The sequence below is a fragment of the Heterodontus francisci genome, unplaced genomic scaffold (genome assembly GCF_036365525.1).
Source record: "Heterodontus francisci isolate sHetFra1 unplaced genomic scaffold, sHetFra1.hap1 HAP1_SCAFFOLD_51_1, whole genome shotgun sequence".
NCBI lineage: Eukaryota > Metazoa > Chordata > Chondrichthyes > Heterodontiformes > Heterodontidae > Heterodontus > Heterodontus francisci.
The window spans coordinates 2118304-2139187 of NW_027141937.1; the positions used below are offsets into that span (position 1 = coordinate 2118304).

At 44.4% G+C, this 20884-nt stretch overlaps 1 non-coding gene across 1 annotated transcript; it reads right to left on the reverse strand.

The window, feature by feature from the left end:
* Window positions 1-2154: 2154 nt before the first annotated feature.
* Window positions 2155-2226, reverse strand: trnam-cau (transfer RNA methionine (anticodon CAU)). The gene has a single exon. It is a non-coding gene; the product is annotated as a tRNA-Met (tRNA).
* Between the last annotated feature and the right edge of the window lie 18658 nt (window positions 2227-20884).

The following is a 20884-nucleotide window of genomic DNA, read 5'->3' on the forward strand; positions in this document are numbered from 1 at the left end:
GCTAGCTACGAAGAGAGGTTGAGCAGATTAGGATTATTTTCATTAGAAAGACGGAGGTTGAGGGGGGACCTGATTGAGGTGTACAAAATCATGAGAGGTATAGACAGGGTGGATAGCAAGAGGCTTTTTCCCAGAGTGGGGGTTTCAATTACTAGAGGACACGAGTTCAAAGTGAAAGGGGAAAAGTTTAGGGGGGACATGCGTGGAAAGTTCTTTACGCAGAGGGTGGTGGGCACCTGGAATGCATTGCCAGCGGAGGTGGTAGATGCGGGCACGATGGAGTCCTTTAAGATGTATCTAGACAGATACATGAATGGGCAGGAAGAAAAGAGATACAGAACCTTAGAAAATAGGCGACATGTTTAGAGAGAGGATCTGGATCGGCGCAGGCTTGGAGGGCCGAAGGGCCTGTTCCTGTGCTGTAATTATCTTTGTTCTTTGTTTGTTGTTCTTTGTAATGTGTTGACAGAAAGGGGAAAATCTCGGCTGGTGTGTTTGCAGCATTTGCAGCTTGTGTTCGGGTTTGTGAATAAAGGTGATTTGGAAGCTGTGTTCCAGATTGAAGTGTTGACTGGAAGCAAGAAGTTGATGTAAATAAAGAGTAAAATGCGTTAACACAAAGCGTGTTGTGAATGTGGGTAGCAGTAAATAATGTGTTGGTGAATTATTTGTGTTAATAAATTCCACTGCGCCCTCTGCTGCAGGCTGCTGTTTCTATCCAGCTGTGTATTGGTGTTGTGTGTTTGCGAGATAAATGCTTGTTTCAACGCTGTTTATGAAGCAATAGCATTGCACTCAAACAGTCCCAGACATAGCAACACACGTACAAAAGCAAAATACTGCGGATACTGCAAATCTGAAACATAAACAGAAAATGCTTGAAATGCTCAGTAGGTCTGGCAGCATCTGTGCAGAGAGAACAGTTAACATTTCAGGTCTGTTTCGTTAACTCAAGTTAACTTTGTTTCTCTCTCCACAGATGCCGCCAGACCTAATGAGCATTTCCAACATTTTCTGTTTTTATTACAGCAACACAGGTGTTGGGAGGCTCAGCCTGGCTACACAATGTTACAAGGACGCTGAGCAACACCATCGACAATGGGACACAGAGAGAAAAACACAGAAAACCAAGAATAGACTATTAGGAAGCAGAAAGTGAGGGACAGACAGAGTGAGAGAGAGACAATGAGACTGAGATAGAGAAACAGGGCACTTGTCTGAAATAAACACAAGAAATGCTGGAAATACCCAGCAGCTCTGGCAGCATCTTTGGAGAGAGAAACATAGTTAACGTTTCAGGGAGTGACCCTTCTTCAGAACTGACAAATATTAGAAATGTAAAAGATTTGAAGCAAGTAAAGCAGGTGGGGGGGGGGGGGGGGAGAGATAACAAAAGAGAAGGTGTTGATAGGACAAGGTCACAGAGAATAACTGACCAGAAGGTCATGGAACAAAGGCCAACCGTATGTTAATGGAAAATTAAAGCAAAATACTGCGGATGCTGGAAATCTGAAACAAAAACAAGAAATGCTGGAATCACTCAGCAGAGTATGTTAATGGTGTGCTGAAAGACAAAGCATTACTGCAGAGAGGGTGTAAATAGACTGTAAAGCACAGAGCACTCCAAGCACAAGCATTAAAAAAATTAAAAAGCAGAAACAGTGGGTAGGCACAGTAGAAACAAACTAAACACACTAAAAAACCTAAAATAAAATAAGCAAATTAAAAAGAAAAAAAGGAAAAATAACTACACATAAAAAGGAGAGGGTGGGGGGAGTGTGTGGTGGGTGCTGTCATGCTCGGAAATTATTGAATTCAATGTTCAGTAAAGGTTTTCCGTCTGATTGTTTTACTTTCTGTTACTCACCATCTCCTGACTGTGACCATTTGCCGTCGTTTTACATCTGCTGGTGGAGAGGAGGCGCTGCAGGAATGGTTTAACAAAGAGGAGAGACTGGGGTGAAACGTGTTTGCAGCTGGTGCAGCTTGTGTTCCTGTGCGCAACAAATTGGTTTGTGAGACTTGTTGCTGATTGATGTATTGAGTGGAAGAAAAAAGCTGATTGCAATAAAGCGTTTGAAGAAGCATGATGTGATTGTGGATAAACACTTGATGTTTTGAAAGTAAACAATTTGTGTTACTACAAAACATGAATAGCAGAGAATGGTTTCGATCCATCGACCTCTGGGTTATGGGCCCAGCACGCTTCCGCTGCGCCACTCTGCTACCGGATGACTTTGATTTCAACTGCCTATTAGTGAAATATGATCATTTCCCCAATTTTTTTTTAACAAAATATGATTGTTGTCAGATTGCTCAAGAACCCAGACTCAGCAACACACTCGCTGACAGACTCACCCTCACTGCACAATGGCACAAGGACACTGAGTAACAGCACCGACAATCAGGCAGGCAGAGAAAGACACACAGAAAACCAGGAAGAGATTTCAGGACCCAGAAAGGAACAGACAGAGAAAGTTACTCAGCAAACCAGCAAGAGACAGCGAAAGACGGATGTTTTATGGAAACGTGTTCTCTGTTAAGATGTCCCCTGTGTTCTTTTAAAGATATTTCCTGCTGTGTAACAGAATATTTTCAGTGTTTTCTGTTTTAAGCTCTCCCTCTTGTCCTGGCCAGTATTTATCCCTCAACACCACTAAAACAAGTGATTATCTGCTCATTATCAGATTGATCTTAGTGGCAAATTGGATGCAGCATTTCCTACAACAGTGACTATGTTTTAAACGTCCTTCACTGGCTGTCTGGGTCTTTCGCACAGCATGAGGCTGTGTGTGAGATCCCAGTCCAACCCACATTCCCTGTGTGAGAGCCCAGTCCACCCACATTCCCTGTGTGAGATCCCAGTCCATCCCACATTCCCTGTCTGAGATCACAATCCACCCCACATTCCCTGTGCACGATAATAATTTGCTTCTTTTCTTTCTTACTGTATTCGCTGTTGTGTAAAGATGCTCTCTGGTATTATGTAAAATGGTTCCCTGTTGGGTAAGGCTCTTCTCAGTTGTGTAAATATGATCCGTCTTGTGTAAAAGTGTTCCCGGTTGTTTAAATATGTTCCCTGCTCTGTAATGTAGAGCTGAGTCTGCACTAATGGAATTGCGACAGTATCTTCCAGTCTGATACTGTATGAGGGCTGGAATATGATCCAAAGCTCAGTCTATACAAATTGAATTGCTATTGTATCTTTCAGTTTCACAATCTGGGTGCGTTTTAAACTGAAATCTCAGTTTGTTTCTCAGGTTATACTATCTTTCAGATTCTCTCAATCTGATAACGCACTTTAGACTTAGACTTATATAGAGTCATAGAGTTATACAGTACAGAAACAGGCCCTTCGGCCCATCGTGTCTGTGCTGGCCATCAAGCACCAAAGTATTCTAATCCCATTTTCCTGCACTTGGCCCGCAGCCTTGTATGCTATGACGTTTCAAGTGCTCATCTAAATGCTTCTTAAATGTTGTGAGGGTTCCTACCTCTACCACCCCTTCAGGCAGTGTGTTCAGATTCCAACCACCCTCTGGGTGGAAAACAATTTCCTCAAATTCCCCTCTAAACCTCTTTCCCTTTACCTTAAATCTTTGCCCCCTGGTTATTGACCCCTCCGCTAAGGGAAGAAGTCTCTTCCTATATAACCTATCAATGCCCCTCATAATTTTGTATACTTCAATGATGTCCCCCCTCAGCCTTCTCTGCTCTAAGGAAAACAACCCTAGCCTTTTCAGTTTCTCTTCATAGCAGAAATGCGCCAGCCCAGGCAACATCCTGGTGAATCTCCTCTGCACCCTCTCCAGTGCAATCACATCCTTCCTATGGTATGGTGTCCAGAACTGTACACAGTACTCCAGCTGTGGCCTAACTAGCGTTTTATACAGCTCCATCATAACCTCCCTGCTCTTATATTCTATGCCTCCACTAATAAAGACAAGTACCCCATATGCTTTCCTAACCACCTTATCTACCTGTGCTGCTGCCTTCAGTGATCTATGGACAAGTACACCAAGGCCCCTCTGACCTTCTGTACTTCCTAGGGTGCTACCATCCATTGTCTATTCCCTTGCCTTGTTAGTCCTCCCAAAGTGCATCTCCTCACACTTCTCAGGATGAAATTCCATTTGCCACTGCTCCGTCCATCTTATCAGCCCATCTATATTGTCCTGTAACCAAAGGCTTTCCTCCTCACTATTACAACATCACCAATTTTTGTGTCATCTGCGAACTTACTTATCATACCTGCTATATTCACGTCTAAAACATTAATAATTATGTATCTAATGTATATGTCAGGATGCACTATGGGAATTAATACTAAAACTTATAAAATCATAACGTGAGTAAATATTGGGCTGGTATTTAATTTGAATCTCAGATTATGTTATTGAGGTTAATTCTGTAACTTTGAAACAGGAACCAGGTGTCAGTTCTATGTGTATTTAATTTGTAGCTGAGGTTGCACTATTGTGGGATTGACACACTGATAATTTGATAGTGGGTGAGAATTTGGGCTGGGATTTATGTATCTACCTGTCAGTGGTACTGAGTTATGGTAACAGGGAAACAACGTCTGTCTCTCCTGCTCTGTTGGATAGATGGATTGAAAATGTGTCTCTGGAACTATTTCTGCTGTCTGAGACTGTGGAACTGATGACCTGTCTGTGTTTCTGCGCTCTGTGAGTGATAATGTACGGACTGTGTGTGAGAAGGAGCTGGTGACACTCTTCCTTGTAACTTGGTGGAGGAAACATCCCATTTACTCTGGCTTCTTCATTTATTTTCCTGTTGAAACAAAAGTATGTTTTACAACTCAAGTACAGGTGAGGTGGAAGATACAAAGACCATCAGCTTAATGCCTCGATTAATAATCATTATGAACGGCCACAAAGGAACCCCATGGATACAAACATTATCAAATATTTGACTCCACTGCAGTACTGCAGCACTCAGGGTCTGTATCCTTGGAGTATTGGGCGCGATGACAACAATGTAATGATATGTAGACAGAGCCCAAACCCTGCACTGTTCCATGAATGGAAATATCCGATGGAGCAGAGACATTTGCACTGGTCAGATTTCCATTTATTGCTCCCATGGCATTAACCTGTTTAAAATGAGCCTGTCTTAGGTCTCACCTGGCGACTTACAGATGCTCTTTGTATAACTCCCCACATTCTTCCTCTCTGGCTCTGTTTCCGCTCTTCACTGTCAAATAGCAACAAACCGGCTGAGACTGGAACTAAACCAGGAACATTCACTGCTGGTCTGGGGAGAGGAAGCAGCATTGAATTTCAATAACAAATTCTTCCCATTCTGTCTCCATCCCCTTGTCCACACACGCCGAGAATGGTCTCTCCCTTCCCCCACTCACTCCATGTTCCGGGACCAGTTCCTGCTCCATTCCGCCTCTTACAAACAGCCCTCGCCTCTCCCTGAACTTGACCCCGGACTCGATGCTGATCTCTGAGTCCATCTGCGGATACGGTCCCAAAGCGATGTGCTGCTGTTTGCTCCCTTCCCCCGGGACCTGGATCTTTTCATTCGCGGCTGTTTTAAACCATCTTCTTCCGCTCACAGGCAGTGCTGGGGGAGGGGAGCGCAGGCGCAGATTTCTGCAACAATTCCGCAAACAGAAACATGGAAAATTTGGGGCAAACAATGAGTCCATTCGGCCCATCCTGTCCACGCCAGCGCAAAGGGAGCGATTCATCCCATAGTTGTTGTTTTTGGACCGTGAAGTGTGGAAACAGAAGCGGACAGTCAGGATGTGGGGAGTTACACAAAGAGAATCTATTATCAGCACCAGATGAGAAGTGTGAAGGACACATTTTAAACAGTGGCTGTTTGGTTTCATTTGAACGGTTAGACCATGGGAGCGGGAACTGGAAATCTGACCTGTGTAAAAGTCCCTGTTCCGTCGGTCAGTCCCATTCATGGCCCAGTGGATTGTTTCTGGATGTCATTAAATTGTTGTAAAATGGCCAAAGCCTCTGGTATGCAGTAGCTGGGGGCTGCAGGACTGCAGTGGAATCAGACACTGACTCTGTTTGCATTGCTGGGTTTCTTTTGTGATTGTTGATAATGATTATTCATTGAAAAATTGTTTTGGTCACTTTTGTATCTTCTACCACATCTCTTCCTGAATTATAATAAATACTTTTTCTTTCTACAGGCAAATACTTGAAGGAAGTAAAATAAATGTAATGATTCCTCGACACAAGGGGAAGTGCAGCCAGCTCCTCACACACAGTAAGTACAGGATCACTCACAGAGAGCAGAGACATCAATTCCACAGTCACTGACAGCAGAAGTAGTCAGACCGGCACTGATCCCAAGTTCCAGAGACATTTACTCAATCCAACAGTCACACAGAGCAGGAAAGACTGAAGTTGTTTCCATTTCACCCCAACTCAGTCCTACTCACAGGTAGATACATCAATCCCAGTCCAAAATCACACCCACTATCAGATTGCAAGGCATTGTGTCACTCTTACAAGAGAGCAGCCTGAACTACAAATTCAATGTCAGATGGAACAGACAAACAGTACCTGATTGTAAAGTACAGAATTAATCTCAATAATGTACCCAGACTGCAGACTGAGCTCCATGTTACACACCACTCCACGAATCTCACAAATAGTCAGAGTGGAAGACACAGTATTCATTCCATTACTGCAAACTGAATGAACCTGATCTTACATACAACAGATTATAAGATGAACGGTCACAGACCTGAGAAATTAACTCTGCTTCTCTCTCAACATATGCTGCCTGACGTGCTGGGTACTTTCAGTATTTTATGTTTTTATTTCAGATTTCCAGCATCTGCAGAATTTTGCTTTTATTTTAGGGTTCAAGAAACATTGCATTGTGAGGTGAGAGTGACTGCCCTTGACATCAAGGCAGCCATTGACCTTGAATAGCATCAAGGAGCCCGAGCAAAACTGGAGTCAATGGGAATTAGGGGGAAAACATTTTTTTTTAAAAAGAAAGTTAATACCAAGCATAAAGGAAGATGGCTGTGGTTGTTCAGGTCAGTCATCTCACTCCCAGGACATCACTGCAGTAGTTCCTCAGGGTATTATCCAAGGACCAACCATCTTCAGCTGCTTCATTAATGACCTTCCCTCCATCAAAAGGCGAGAGGTGGGGATGTTGGCTGATGATTGCACAATGTTCAGCACCATTCATGACTCCTCAGATACTGAAGCAGCCCATGTCCAGATGTAGCAAGACCTGGACAACATCCAGGCTTGGGCTGATACCTGGCAAGTAACATTCGTGCCACATAAATGCCAGGCAATGACCATCTCAAACAAGAGAGAATCTAATCATCTCCCCTTGATGTTCAATGACATTGCCATTGCTGAATCCCCCACTATTAACATCTTGGGGATACCATTGACCAGAAACTTAATTATACCAGCCACATAAATGCTGTGGCTGTAAGAGCAGGTCAGAGGCTAGGAATTCTTCAGCAAGTAACTCACCTCCTGTCTCCCCAATACCTGCCCACTATTTACAAGGCACAAGTAAGAAGTGTGATCAAATATTCTCCCCTTGCGTGGATGAATGCAGCTTTAACAACAGTCAAGAAGCTCGACGCCATCCAGGACAAATTAGCCCGCTTGATTGGCATCGCATCCGCCACCTTAAATATTCACTCCCATTACCACTGATGCACAGTGACAGCAGTGTGTACCATCTACAAGCTGCACTGCAACAACTCACCAAGGCTTCTTGGACAGTACCTTCCAAACCCGCCACCTCTACCACCTAAAAGGACAAGGGCAGCAGACACATTAGAAAACCACCATCTGAAAGTTCCCCTCCAAGCCACACACCATCCTGACTTGGAACTAAATTGCCAATCCTTCACTGTCACTGGGTCAAAATCCTGGTACTCCCTTCCAAACAGCGCTTTGGTTGTACCTACACAGCAAGGACTGCAGTGGTTCAAGAAGGCAGCTCACCACCACTATATCAAGGACAATAAGGAACGGACAATAAATGCTGGCCTGGCCAATGATGCCCACAACCTATGAGCAAATGAAAGAAAGGTAAGGAAATGGTGAAGGGCTTTGATAGGGTACACGGAGATATGTTTCTACTTGTGTTGGTGTCCGAAACAAGAGCCAAAAATATAAAATCATCATTAATAAAACCATTGAGGAATTCTTGAAAACCCTATTTATGTAGTGAGTGGTGAGTGGAATCTGGAATTTGCTATCACAAGGAGAGGATGCGGCGGATAGTATTGACACATTTAAGGGGAGGTGGAACACGTGTATGGGGAGAAAGGAATTGTGGGATACACACATTGGGCTTTATTTTTCTTTCATTCATTCATATGAAGCAGGATGGCTGGAAATATGTGTGGAGCATAGCGCAGTTGGGATGTTCCCAGTGCAGTGTTTTGTCTGGATGGATCTGCCCAGAACACTTGTGTTGCAGGAGCTGGGAGCTTCAGTACTTCAGTGGAGGCAGACACTGACACTGGTTTTCATTTGTGGCTATTATTAATGATTATTCGTTGAGAGATTAAATTGATCACTTTGATATTTTACACATCACCTGTTCTTGAGTTATAAGATATACTTTTTCTTCTTCCAGGCAAATACTTGAAGGAATCATGATGAATGTGATGGTTGCTGCACTTGAGGCACAAGGAACAGTGCAGCCAGTTCCTCTCACACACAGTAGGTACATTATCACTCAGAATGCAGAGCCACAGTTGGTTCATCAGTTCCACAGTGTCAGACTGCAGAAGTCGTCAGGCCCACATTGATTCCACGTTCCAGAGACATCATTTCAATCCAAGAATCAAACAAAGCAGGAGAGAAAGAAGTTGTTTCCATTTCACCCCAATTCAGTCCCACTGACAGTCAGGTACATCAATCCCAGGTCAAAATCACACCCACTCGCAGATTAAAATGTAATGTGTCAATCTACATATAATGCAGACTTAGCTATCAATTAAATATCAGATAGAATTGGCACATGGTACTGATTGGATGACACAGAATCTAACCTAATGGTATACCCTGACATTTAAATTAAATACCATAGGCAAAGTTCACATCGATTGATTATAAAGGATGTTTAAACATCCCCATAGTGTACCTGAAGATACAAGTTACATACAAGTCCAACATTCATTACAGTGAAATATTTAAAGCTGCTGAAAGATATTAGAACCTGAGACACAAATTAGATGCCAGTTCAGAACTCACCCACACTGTAAAATTGAAAGATACAGAATCAATTCCATTAGATCTAAACATTATATACCATTCTAAAAACTCAAACAATATCAAACTGAAATACAGTATTGATTCCATTCATATAGATTGATCTAAACAATACCAGTGCAAACATCACATGCAGTATCAGATTGAGCAATGCTGATATGAAGTCTAAACTGTGATGTAAATTAGATGCCAGTGCAGAACTTACCCAGACTGCGGAATTGAAAAATACAGTAGACTGAGATACGGATTATTTACCAGCCAAAAACATCTCATACATTATCAGAGTGAAATAGATTATCAATTCCATTTGTGTAGACTGAGCTCCACATTACAAAGCAGTATAAAAAAATCTCATATAAGGTTGTTTTAGTTATTATGCTACAAGACTAGTAATCCAGAAGTCTCGACATGAGTTCAAATTCTACGACAGAATCTGAGTAATTTAATTTCAGTTAATTAAAAAAATCTGGAATTAAAAAATCTAGTATCAATACTAGTGACCTTGGAACTACTAGATTGTTGCAAGAAAATCCATCAGATCCAGGAATGTCCTTAAGAGAAGGAAATCTGCCATTCTGACCCAGTCTGGCCTATAAGTGATTCCAGACCCACAGGAATGAAATTCAATCTTAACTGTCCTCTGAAATGGCCCAGTAAACCACTCAGCATAATTGTAAGAGTAATTACTGATGGGCAATAAATACTGACCTTGCCAGCGATGTCAACATCCTGTGAATGAATAAACAAGCTGTATCAGACTGAGAAATAACATTATATATTCCATTAGAACAGACTGAAGTACAGATAACATAGCATGCCATAAATCTATAGTGTTCGAATGAAAGATACTGTCTCAATTATTTATTGTAGCCTGAGCTACACATTACATACCTATTTTTCTTTAGAATTAGAACATTACAGCCCTCGATGTTGCGCCGACCAGTGAAACCATCTGACCTACACTATTCCATTTTCATCCATATGTCTTTCCAATGACCACTTAAATTTCCATAAAGTTGCTGAGTCTACTACTGCTGCAGGCAGGGCGTTCCACGCCCCTACTACTCTCTGAGTAAAGAAACAACCTCTGACATCTGTCCTATATCTATCACCCTCAACTGAAAGCTATGTCTCCTCGTGTTTGTCATCACCATCCGAGGATAAAGACGCTCACTATCCACCCTATCTAACCCTCTGATTATCTTATATGTCTCTATTAAGTCACCTCTCCTCCTCCTTCTCTCCAACGAAAACAACCTCAAGTCCCTCAGCCTTTCCTCGTAAGACCTTCCCTCCATACCAGGCAACATCCTAGTAAATCTCCTCTGCACCCTTTCCAAAGCTTCCACATCCTTCCTATAATGCGGTGACCAGAACTGCACGCAATACTCCAGGTGCGGTCTCACCAGAGTTTTGTACAGCTGCAGCATGACCTCGTGGCTCCGAAACTCGATCCCCCTACTAATAACAGCTAACACACCATATGCCTTCTTAACAGCCCTATTAACCTGGGTAGCAATTTTCAGGGATTTATGTACCTGGACACCAAGATCTCTCTGTTCATCTACACTACCAAGAATCTTCCCATTAGCCCAGTACTCTGCATTCCTGTTACTCCTTCCAAAGTGAATCACCTCACACTTTTCCGCATTACACTCCATTTGCCATCTCTCAGCCCAGCTCTGCAGCCTATCTATGTCCCTCTGTACCCTGCAACATCCTTCGGCACTATCCACAACTCAACCGACCTTTGCGTCATCCGCAAATTTACTAACCCACCCTTCTACACCCTCATCCAGGTCATTTATAAAAATGACAACCAGCAGTGGCCCCAAAACAGATCCTTGCGGTACACCACTAGTAACTAAACTCCAGGATGAACATTTGCCATCAACCACCACCCTCTGTCTTCTTTCAGCTAACCAATTTCTGATCCAAAGCTCTAAATCACTTTCAACCCCATACTTCCGTATTTTCTGCAATAGCCTACCGTGGGGAACCTTATCAAACACCTTACTCAAATCCATACACACCACATCCACTGCTTTACCCTCATCCACCTGTTTGGTCACCTTCTCGAAAAACTCAATACGGTTTGTGAGGCACGACCTCCCCTTCACAAAACCGTGCTGACTATCGCGAATGAACTTATTCTTTTCAAGATGATTATAAATCCTGTCTCTTATAACCTTTTCCAACATTTTACCCACAACCGAGGTAAGGTTCACCGGTCTATAATTACCAGGGCTGTCTTTACTCCCCTTCTTGAACAAGGGGACAACATTTGCTATCCTCCAGTCTTCCGGCACTATTCCTGTCGACAATGACGACATAAAGTTCAAGGACAAAGGCTCTGCAATCTCTTCCCTAGCTTCCCAGAGAATCCTCGGATAAATCCCATCTGGCCCAGGGGACTTATCCATTTTCACACTCTCCAAAATTGCTAACACCTCCTCCTTGTGAACCTCACTCCCATCTAGCCTAGTCGCCTGAATCTCAGTATTCTCCTTGACAACATTTTCTTTCTCTAATGTAAATACTGATGAAAAATATTCATTTAACGCTTCCCCTATCTCCTCTGATTCCACACACAACTTCCCACTACTATCCTTAATTGGCCCTAATCTAACTCTAGTCATTCTTTGATACCTGATATACCTATAGAAACCCTTAGGGTTTTCCCTGATCCTATCCGCCAATGACTTCTCGTGTCCTCTCCTTGCTCTTCTTAGCTCTCCCTTTAGATCCTTCCTGGCTAGCTTGCAACTCTCAAGCGCCCTAACTGAGCCTTCACGTCTCATCCGAACATAAGCCTTCTTCTTCCTCTTGACATGCGCTTCAACTTCTTTAGTAAACCACGGCTCCCTCGCTCGACAACTTCCTCTCTGCCTCACAGGTACATACTTATCAAGGACACACAGTAGCTGCTCCTTGAATAAGCTCCACATTTCGATTGTTCCCATCCCCTGCAGTTTCCTTCCCCATCCTACGCATCCTAAATCTTGCCTAATCGCATCATAATTTCCTTTCCCCCAGCTATAATTCTTGCCCTGCGGCATATACCTGTCCCTGCCCATCGCTAAGGTAAACCTAACCGAGTTGTGATCACTATCACCAAAGTGCTCACCTACATCTAAATCTAACACTTGGCCGGGTTCATTACCCAGTACCAAATCCAATGTGGCATCGCCTCTGGTTGGCCTGTCTACATACTGTGTCAGAAAACCCTCCTGCACACACTGGACAAAAACTGACCCATCTAAAGTACTCAAACTATAGTATTTCCAGTCGATATTTGGAAAGTTCAAGTTCCCCATAACAACTACCCTGTTACTCTCGCCCCTGTCGAGAATCATCTTCGCTATCCTTTCCTCTACATCTCTGGAACTATTCGGAGGTCTATAAAAGACTCCCAACAGGGTCACCTCACCTCTCCTGTTTCTAACCTTGGCCCATACTACCTCAGTAGACGAGTCCTCAAACGTCCTTTCTGTCGCTGTAATACTCTCCTTGATTAACAATGCCACACCCCCCCCCCTCTTTTACCATCTTCTCTGTTCTTACTGAAACATCTAAATCCCGGAACCTGCAACATCCATTCCTGCCCCTGCTCTCGCCATGTCTCCAAAATGGCCACTACATCGAGATCCCAGGTACCAACCCATGCTGCAAGCTCACCCACCTTATTCCGGATGCTCCTGGCGTTGAAGTAGACACGCTTTAAACCAGGTTCTTGCTTGCCAGTGCCCTCTTGCGTCCTTGTAACCTTATCCCTGACCTCACTACTCTCAACATCCTGTACACTGGAACTACAATTTAGGTTCCCATTCCCCTGCTAAATTAGTTTAAACCCCCCCGAAGAGCACTAGCAAATCTCCCCCCCAGGATATTGGTACCCCTCTGGTTCAGGTGAAGACCATCCTGTTTGTAGAGGTCCCACCTACCCCAGAAAGAGCCCCAATTATCCAGGAAACCAAAACCCTCCCTCCTACACCATCCCTGCAGCCATGTGTTCAACTCCTCTCTCTCCCTATTCCTCGCTTCGCTATCACGTGGCACGGGCAACAACCCAGAGATAAAAACTCTGTTTGTTCTCGCTCTAAGCTTCCACCCTAGCTCCCTGAATTTCTGCCTTAAATCCCCATCTCTCTTCCTACCTATGTCGTTGGTGCCTATGTGGACCACGACTTGGGGCTGCTCCCCCTCCCCCCTAAGGATCCCAAAAACACGTTCCGAGACATCACTATCTAAAATCGCATACAGTTTCAGACTGAGATACAGTATTTATTCCATTACTGCAAACTGAGCTACTTGTTCCACAGGAGTTCTAAATACTGAACAAGTCTGGTCTCTTTTGTTTGGAAAAGAGGAAGCTGAATGATCACCTAATAGAAGCACTGAATTATATGAAAGGATTTGATAGGGTAGAGGTAGAGATATTTCCCATTTGTGGTGGAGTCAAAAGCTGTAAATATGAAATAGTCAGGAATAAATCAAATAATTAATTCAGGAGAAACTTCTTTAACCTGCTTTGGACCTGGTTCGAATCTGGAACATGCAGCACTTGGGTTGATGAGAATTGTTACATTTAACATCAAATTAAATGATTGATAAATTAAATATGAGGCAGAAAAGATTTGAGGGATTTGCAGATACAATTAGAGGAGGTAAGGTGGGAGGAGGCTCATGTAGAACCACCAGCACTTGGGCAGAATAGCTTGTCTCTGTGTTGTAAATTCTATGTAATTGTGTGTCGGATGAATTCTGAACTACAAACTATCCCAGAGATTAATGATTTCTGAATGCATCCCACACATAGAGTACCAGAGACTGACAGACACTGAACAAAACTCACACTCATAGGCAGTACCAGAAAATGACAGATACTGAATAAAACCCACACTCATAGGCAGTACCAGAGACTGACAGATGTTAAATGAGCCCAGATTCAAAGGTTTACAGTGGCAGAGAGGTACAACAGCAATCCTACTCTCACACACAGTACCAGAGGCTGACTGATACAGAATGAATCACACAGTTACATACTGCAACAGAGACTTATTGGCAGTGTCTGAATCCTAAGCTCACATACAGAATTAGAGACTGACTGACGGCAGCATGAATTCCACATTCTCTTTCAGTAACGGAAACTGACAGATTGCCACAGATAAAGAATGATTCTTACTCTCAGGTACGGGACAACAGGCTCACTTATTTGGCACAGGGTCATCACTAACGTTTGGGCTAACGAAATGCAATAACAGCTCGTCTTGTTTCTTAGTATTTCTAAATCCCATCTGTCCAACAAAAGCTGAACAATTATTGCAGGTTGTGTCTGACTGTCTGATCTGTAAACTGCACTATATCACAAATTGCTGACGTTTTCTAGCTAAAAGTGAGAAATGCAACATAGGGGCAGAAATTGACATGGTCTGTCAGGGTTAAAGAAGCAGGTAATGTGAGGTAATAGATTTTTGTCTGTAAGTGCTACACTGATATTGCTTCATATATTTATATTGAAAATAAAGATAATTGATTCGTAATAAAGGTTGTCTTCATTGATCCGATGATTGTAAATGTGCCCTGTTATATTTTACCAGTATTTACCATTGACCAGTATTTCTGTCTGTTTTTTCAGGATAGTATTTACATTACTTCAAATAAAGAAAACATGACTACACAAAGAACTGAGCAGAATGCTGAAAGTTTCACAGCAAACAGTTAAAATAGAAAGCGATGAAATACAGAAAGATAAAAGCTAAAATACTGAAAACACTCAGCCAGTCCGGAAACAACTGTGGAGAAGTGAAGCTCGGGTTAATGGTCCAGTTCTGCGACCCTTCAATAAACCTGAAACGTTGCTCCGACCTTCCTCTCTCCACAGATGCTGCGGGAAGTGCTGAGTGTTTCCAGAATCTTCTGTTATTATCCAGATTTCCAGTGTGTGCAAAAAGTCTCTTTTTGAATAAAATATTCCCTGGGAAGGAATTGTAAGATTTAGGTTCTGTGTTCACAGATACACAAAGAAGCGGGTCGAGCTCATAATGTCAAGCTCATAATAGTTTATTAAGAAGCAACAGTTTAAATATAATATTAAGAAGTAGCAGTTTATATATGAACAGTTTAATTATGGTAATGCATAAGCTAAACAGACAGAAAAGACAAACGACCCGTAACAGATTGAATGGATGACCGGTCCCGGATCATACAGTGGGGAAGAACAGTGTTGACAGTCTCCCCGACGATGAGGCAGGTGAGGTGTTGGTGTCCTCAGTCTTCTTGAGCCAACCAAAGTGTCAATCTGAAGGCGACTCTTTCCCTCCCGAGCACCCAAAAAAGTGGCTCAACTTAGAGAGGCCGGAATGTGAGAAACTGCTGAGAATAAGGGACCCTCGCAGCCAGGACACATTTCCCGGTGGATTTTCCAATAGAAACTGGGACTGGAGAGAGTCTTTGGGAAATGGAATTCCTGAATGTAGTGAAGGAGTTAGTGATTGGTTTGTAGATGTTAAATCTGATTGGATGGCTGAAGAGACCAATTGTAGTATTACAATATAAAACCGTTGTGACATCATTGCCAATCGCCCAATCACAATCTTAACTTTCTCCCATCCCTCATTAGCATAGAGCTGTGGGATTGTCTATTTAATCCGCACTCGGAAGGGGTTTGGTTTATTTCTGTGTCTGAAATTGAATCTGAAAATGCCTGAAGAGAAGGCATCATCACCCTGATTTACAAGCAGAAGGGGAAGAGGGCAGAAATCAGAAATTGGCGGCCCATCTCACTGCTTAATGTTGATTACAAGATTCTGTCCAAAGTCATAGCCAGTCGAGTCAAGTCTGCTCTGGAGTTGGTGATTCACCCCGATCAGACCTGTACTGTACCCGGCAGGAAGATCTCTGATAGTCTCGCGCTACTCAGGGAGACGATCGCCTACGTACGGGACAGGAGGGTGGACACCTGCCTCATCACACTGGACCAGGAGAAGGCTTTTGACAGGATATCGCACACCTACATGATGGACGTGCTTTCCAAAATGGGGTTTGGGGAGGGAATCTGCAATTGGATCCAACTGCTCTACACAAACATCAGTAGCGCAGTCTCAATCAACGGGTGGGAATCTGAAAGTTTCCCGATCAAATCTGGAGTCAGACAGGGCTGCCCTCTGTCCCTGGTCTTGTTTGTTTGCTGTATTGAACCCTTTGCTGAGTCTATTAGGAAGGATGCGAGCATAAGAGGGGTGACAATCCCAGGCAGCGGAGGCACTCAGGTCAAAACCTCCCTGTACATGGATGACGTTGCCGTTTTCTGCTTGGATCCGCTGTCCGTGCGCAGACTGATGAGCATCTGCGACCAGTTCGAACTGGCCTCGGGAGCCAAAGTTAACCACGGCAAGAGCGAGGCCATGTTCTTTGGCAACTGGGCTGACCGATCCTTTGTCCCCTTCGCCGTCAGGTCAGACTACCTGAAGGTGCTGGGGATATGGTTCGGAAGGGCCGGGGCGTGCACCAAAACATGGGAGGAGCGAGTAGCCAAGGTACGACAAAAGTTGGGCATGTGGGGGCAGCGATCTCTCTCCATTGTGGGTAAGAACCTGGTCATCAGGTGCGAGGCGCTCATGTTGTTGCTCTACGTGGCGCACTCCTGCGCCGTGGCAGTCACCCGAGCCATTTTCCGCTTCGTCTGGGGATATAAAATGGACCGGGTCCGGAGGGATACGATGTTCAAATCTCTGGACAAGGGCGTGAAAAATGTACCCAACGTGGCCCTCATCCTGATGACCACCTTCGTGTGTGGCTGCATCAAGCTGTGTGTAGATCCCCAGTACGCAAACTCCAAGTGTCACTACGTGCTGAGGTTCTATCTGTCCCTGGTGTTGCGAAGGATGGGCCTGGTCACATTGCCGCGGAACGCTCCATGCAGTTGGGCGGTACCGTACCACCTATCCTTCGTGGAGCAGTTTCTGCGGGAAAACACCTTTGACCACCAGTCCATCAGGCAGTGGTCTGCACGGAATGTCCTCAAGGCCCTACGGGAAAAGGAAACGGTGGATCATGTCGGATGGTTCCCCGAGCAGACCGTCAAAGTCATTTGGCGAATGCCTCATCACCAGAACTTTCAAATAAGCACCAAGACGTAGCTTGGCTGGTGGTGAGAAGGGCCCTCCCGTCAGATCCTTCATGCACACCCGAAGTCTCGCCCCCTCCGCACATTGCCCCCGCGTTGGCTGTGGTGGGGAAGAGACAGTCGCCCACCTCCTCCTGGAATGTGCCTTTGCAAAGCAGGTGTGGAAAGAGATGCAGTGGTTTTTGTCAAGGTTCATCCCAAGCAGCTCTGTAACACAGGAGTCTGTGCTCGACGGGCTGTTCCCAGGGACGCACACCGAGACAAACATCAACTGCTGCTGGAGGACTATCAATTCGGTGAAAGACGCCCTTTGGTCTGCCCGAAACTTGCTGGTCTTCCAGCGCAAAGAGTTGTCCACCACCGAATGTTGCAGACTGGCACATTCCAAGGTCCAGGACTACATGCTGAGGGACGCACTAAAGCTTGGGGCAGCCGCAGCAAAGGCTCAATGGGGAAAGACCACAGTGTAAGGTTCCCTCACCAAGCTGGACTGAGGGGCTGGATCCATGGGAAACCCCTCGAACTGTATCGTTAATATTCTCAATTGGTGTAAATGTAAAACTGTAATTGACATGACAATTTTGAAACGGAAGGGTTGGGAAGAAACTCATGACAGTATTGAAGGAAACTGATCTCCCTTGCAATGTTTGTATTTTTTGGTGCTGTTTGGAAACTGTTTGGCAATGTAATTTTTACAGATGTTTATGAATAAAGTATATTTTGGAAATAAAAAAAAAAGAAGAGAAGAAAACAGCTGCGAAGAAGGGCGCCAAGAAAGCCTTAAATAAACCGTCAGCAAAGGGCGGCAAGAGGCGGAGAAAGTCGAGGAAGGAGAGTTACTCCATCTACATCTACAAAGTGATGAAGCAGGTTCACCCCGACACCGGCATCTCCTCCAAGGCCATGAGCATCATGAACTCGTTTGTGAACGATATTTTCGAGCGCATCACGGGTGAGGCTTCCCGCCTGGCCCATTACAACAAGCGCAGCACCGTCAGCTCCCGGGAGATCCAGACCGCCGTGCGCCTGCTGCTGCCTGGGGAGCTGGCCAAGCACGCCGTGTCGGAAGGGACAAAGGCGGTGACCAAGTACACCAGCTCCAAGTGAAACTGCACAATGGACTGAAAAACATCCCAAACACAACGGCTCTTTTAAGAGCCACCCACAATCTCTCTGAAAAAGCTACATCATCTCAATGGTATCGATTTGGTTTTTTTTATGAAGAGTCTGGAACTTTCTAATTGCCTTTGTGATCTCTGTTTTAACCCCATGGATTCTGGGTGATTCACTTTCACTGTTGAGATCTTTGTGTCTGTACTTAATAATGCCGTGTAAATTAATTACTGATCACTGACCCCAAGTGCGCTTGGATCTCAGACGCGTTCATATTCGACCCCTTTCCTGTATCTCGTTAATAAAAGCTGACAGATCAGTTCTGTCACTTGTTTCCCTTGTTGAAGCTCGGCCTCAATAATTAATAAGTACATTATCTGGAAACCCCGCTGTTGTCGGAACCCTCAGTCTCACATTTCAACACCTGACAGTAAAAATCTTCTCTCCACTTTTGTCTCCCACAAATTGGTTCAATCTAGAATCAGTGATGCGGTATCTTGACAAAGATTGATCTGAAATGTGTCAGCTTGCAGAATGCTGTGAATGAGACTTTCTGCCTCCGCTTCCAGACTGTTTCAAAAAGGACGGAGAATAAACCGGAATAGATACCGGATTGTAAAAGTGTATCTGGAACTTGTGACAAAGTGTAGAATAATACAAGAGGAGAAAGATTTTAAATTTTTTTGCTGTAAAATAAAATGCCTGTTAATGCGATATTCTATATTGAAGCTGCTCCTTGTTTTACAGATATATTAGCGGGCTTTTCAAATTTAAAAAATCGGTTGGAGTCTGACAATTTAGCGCCGTTATTTTCCGCCGTTATTCAGTGTGGAATCTCCGGATTGGTGAATTAATCAGCTCTGGGATTGGAAACATGAACCACATCATGAGATGCAGTAACAGAGTGACCAATCAGCAGCCTCCACCACTACCATCCCAGCCCAGAGGGACCAATGTCAGCGGATTTCAGCATTCTTTGTGAAAGTATTTGTGAGAATGTGGCATGAGCAGACTGCCAAAGTCATTTGGCGGAATGCCTCATCACCAGAACTTTCAAACAAGCACCAAGATGTAGCTTGGCTGGTGGTGAGAAGAGCCCTCCCCGTCAGATCCTTCCTGCACGCCCGGAGTCACACCCCCTCTGCACGATGCCCTCGAAGTGGCTGTGGTGGGGAAGAGACAGTTGCCCATCCTCGTTCTGGAATGTGTCTTTGCAAAGCAGGTGTGGAAAGAGATGCAGTGGTTTTTGTCGAGGTTCATCCCAAGCACCTCTGTAACACAGGACTCTGTGCTCTGCGGGCTGTTCCCAGGGACGAACTCCGAGACAAACATCGACTGCTGCTGGAGAACTATCAATTTGGTGAAAGACACCCTTCGGTCTGCCCGAAACTTTCTGGTCTTCCAGCGCAAAGAGTTGTCCAGGACCGAATGTTGCGGACTGGCACATTCCAAGGTCCAGGACTACGTGCTGAGGGACGCACTAAAGCTTGGGGAAGCCGCAGCAAAGGCTCAATGTGGAAAGATCACAGTGTAAGGTCCCCCCAGCAAAGTGAACGGAGGGGCTGGACCAATGGGAAACCCCTCAACTGTATCCAGAAAATATTTGGTTTGCTGTAAAATGTACGTAGCATGTAAAATGAAATGGAAGGGTTGTGAGGCAACTCACTCCTGTATTGAAAGAAACTAATCTCATTTGCACTCCTTGTATTTTTCGACTTTGTGCTTTTTGGAACATTTTGGTAATCTATATTTTTTTATAGTTTTTTATGAATAAAGTATACTTTGGAAATTTAAAATAAGTGTCTGGAAGAGGGGCAGCCACTGCAAAGTCTCAATGAGGTATAAACACTGTGTAAGGTTCTCCCACCAAAGTGAACTGAGGGGCTGGACCCATGGGAAACCCCTCGGGCTGTATACACTGAATATGGGTTTGCTGTAAAATGGAAGGGTTGTGAGGAAACTCACTCCTGCATCAAAGAAAACTGATTTCCTTTGCACTTTTTGGGATGTCAACTTGGTGTTATTTTGAACTGTTTTGTACTGTATTTTTTACAGATTTTTATGAATAAAGTATATTTTGGGGGAAAAGAGGAAGAGGAAAAGACCAGCGGGAAAGCTCGGGCCAGGGCCAAGGCCAAGTCTCACTCCTCCCGGGCTGGACTGCAGTTCCCGGTGGGCCGTGTTCACAGGCTCCTGAGAAAGGGCAACTATGCTGAGCGTGTGGGTGCCGGAGCCCCGGTCTGTCTGGCTGCTGTGCTCGAGTATCTGACCACTGAAATCCTCGAGCTGGCCGGTAACGTGGCCCGGGACAACAAGAAGAGCCGCATCATCCCTAGACACCTGCAACTGGCCGTCCGCAACGACGAGGAGCTCAACAAGC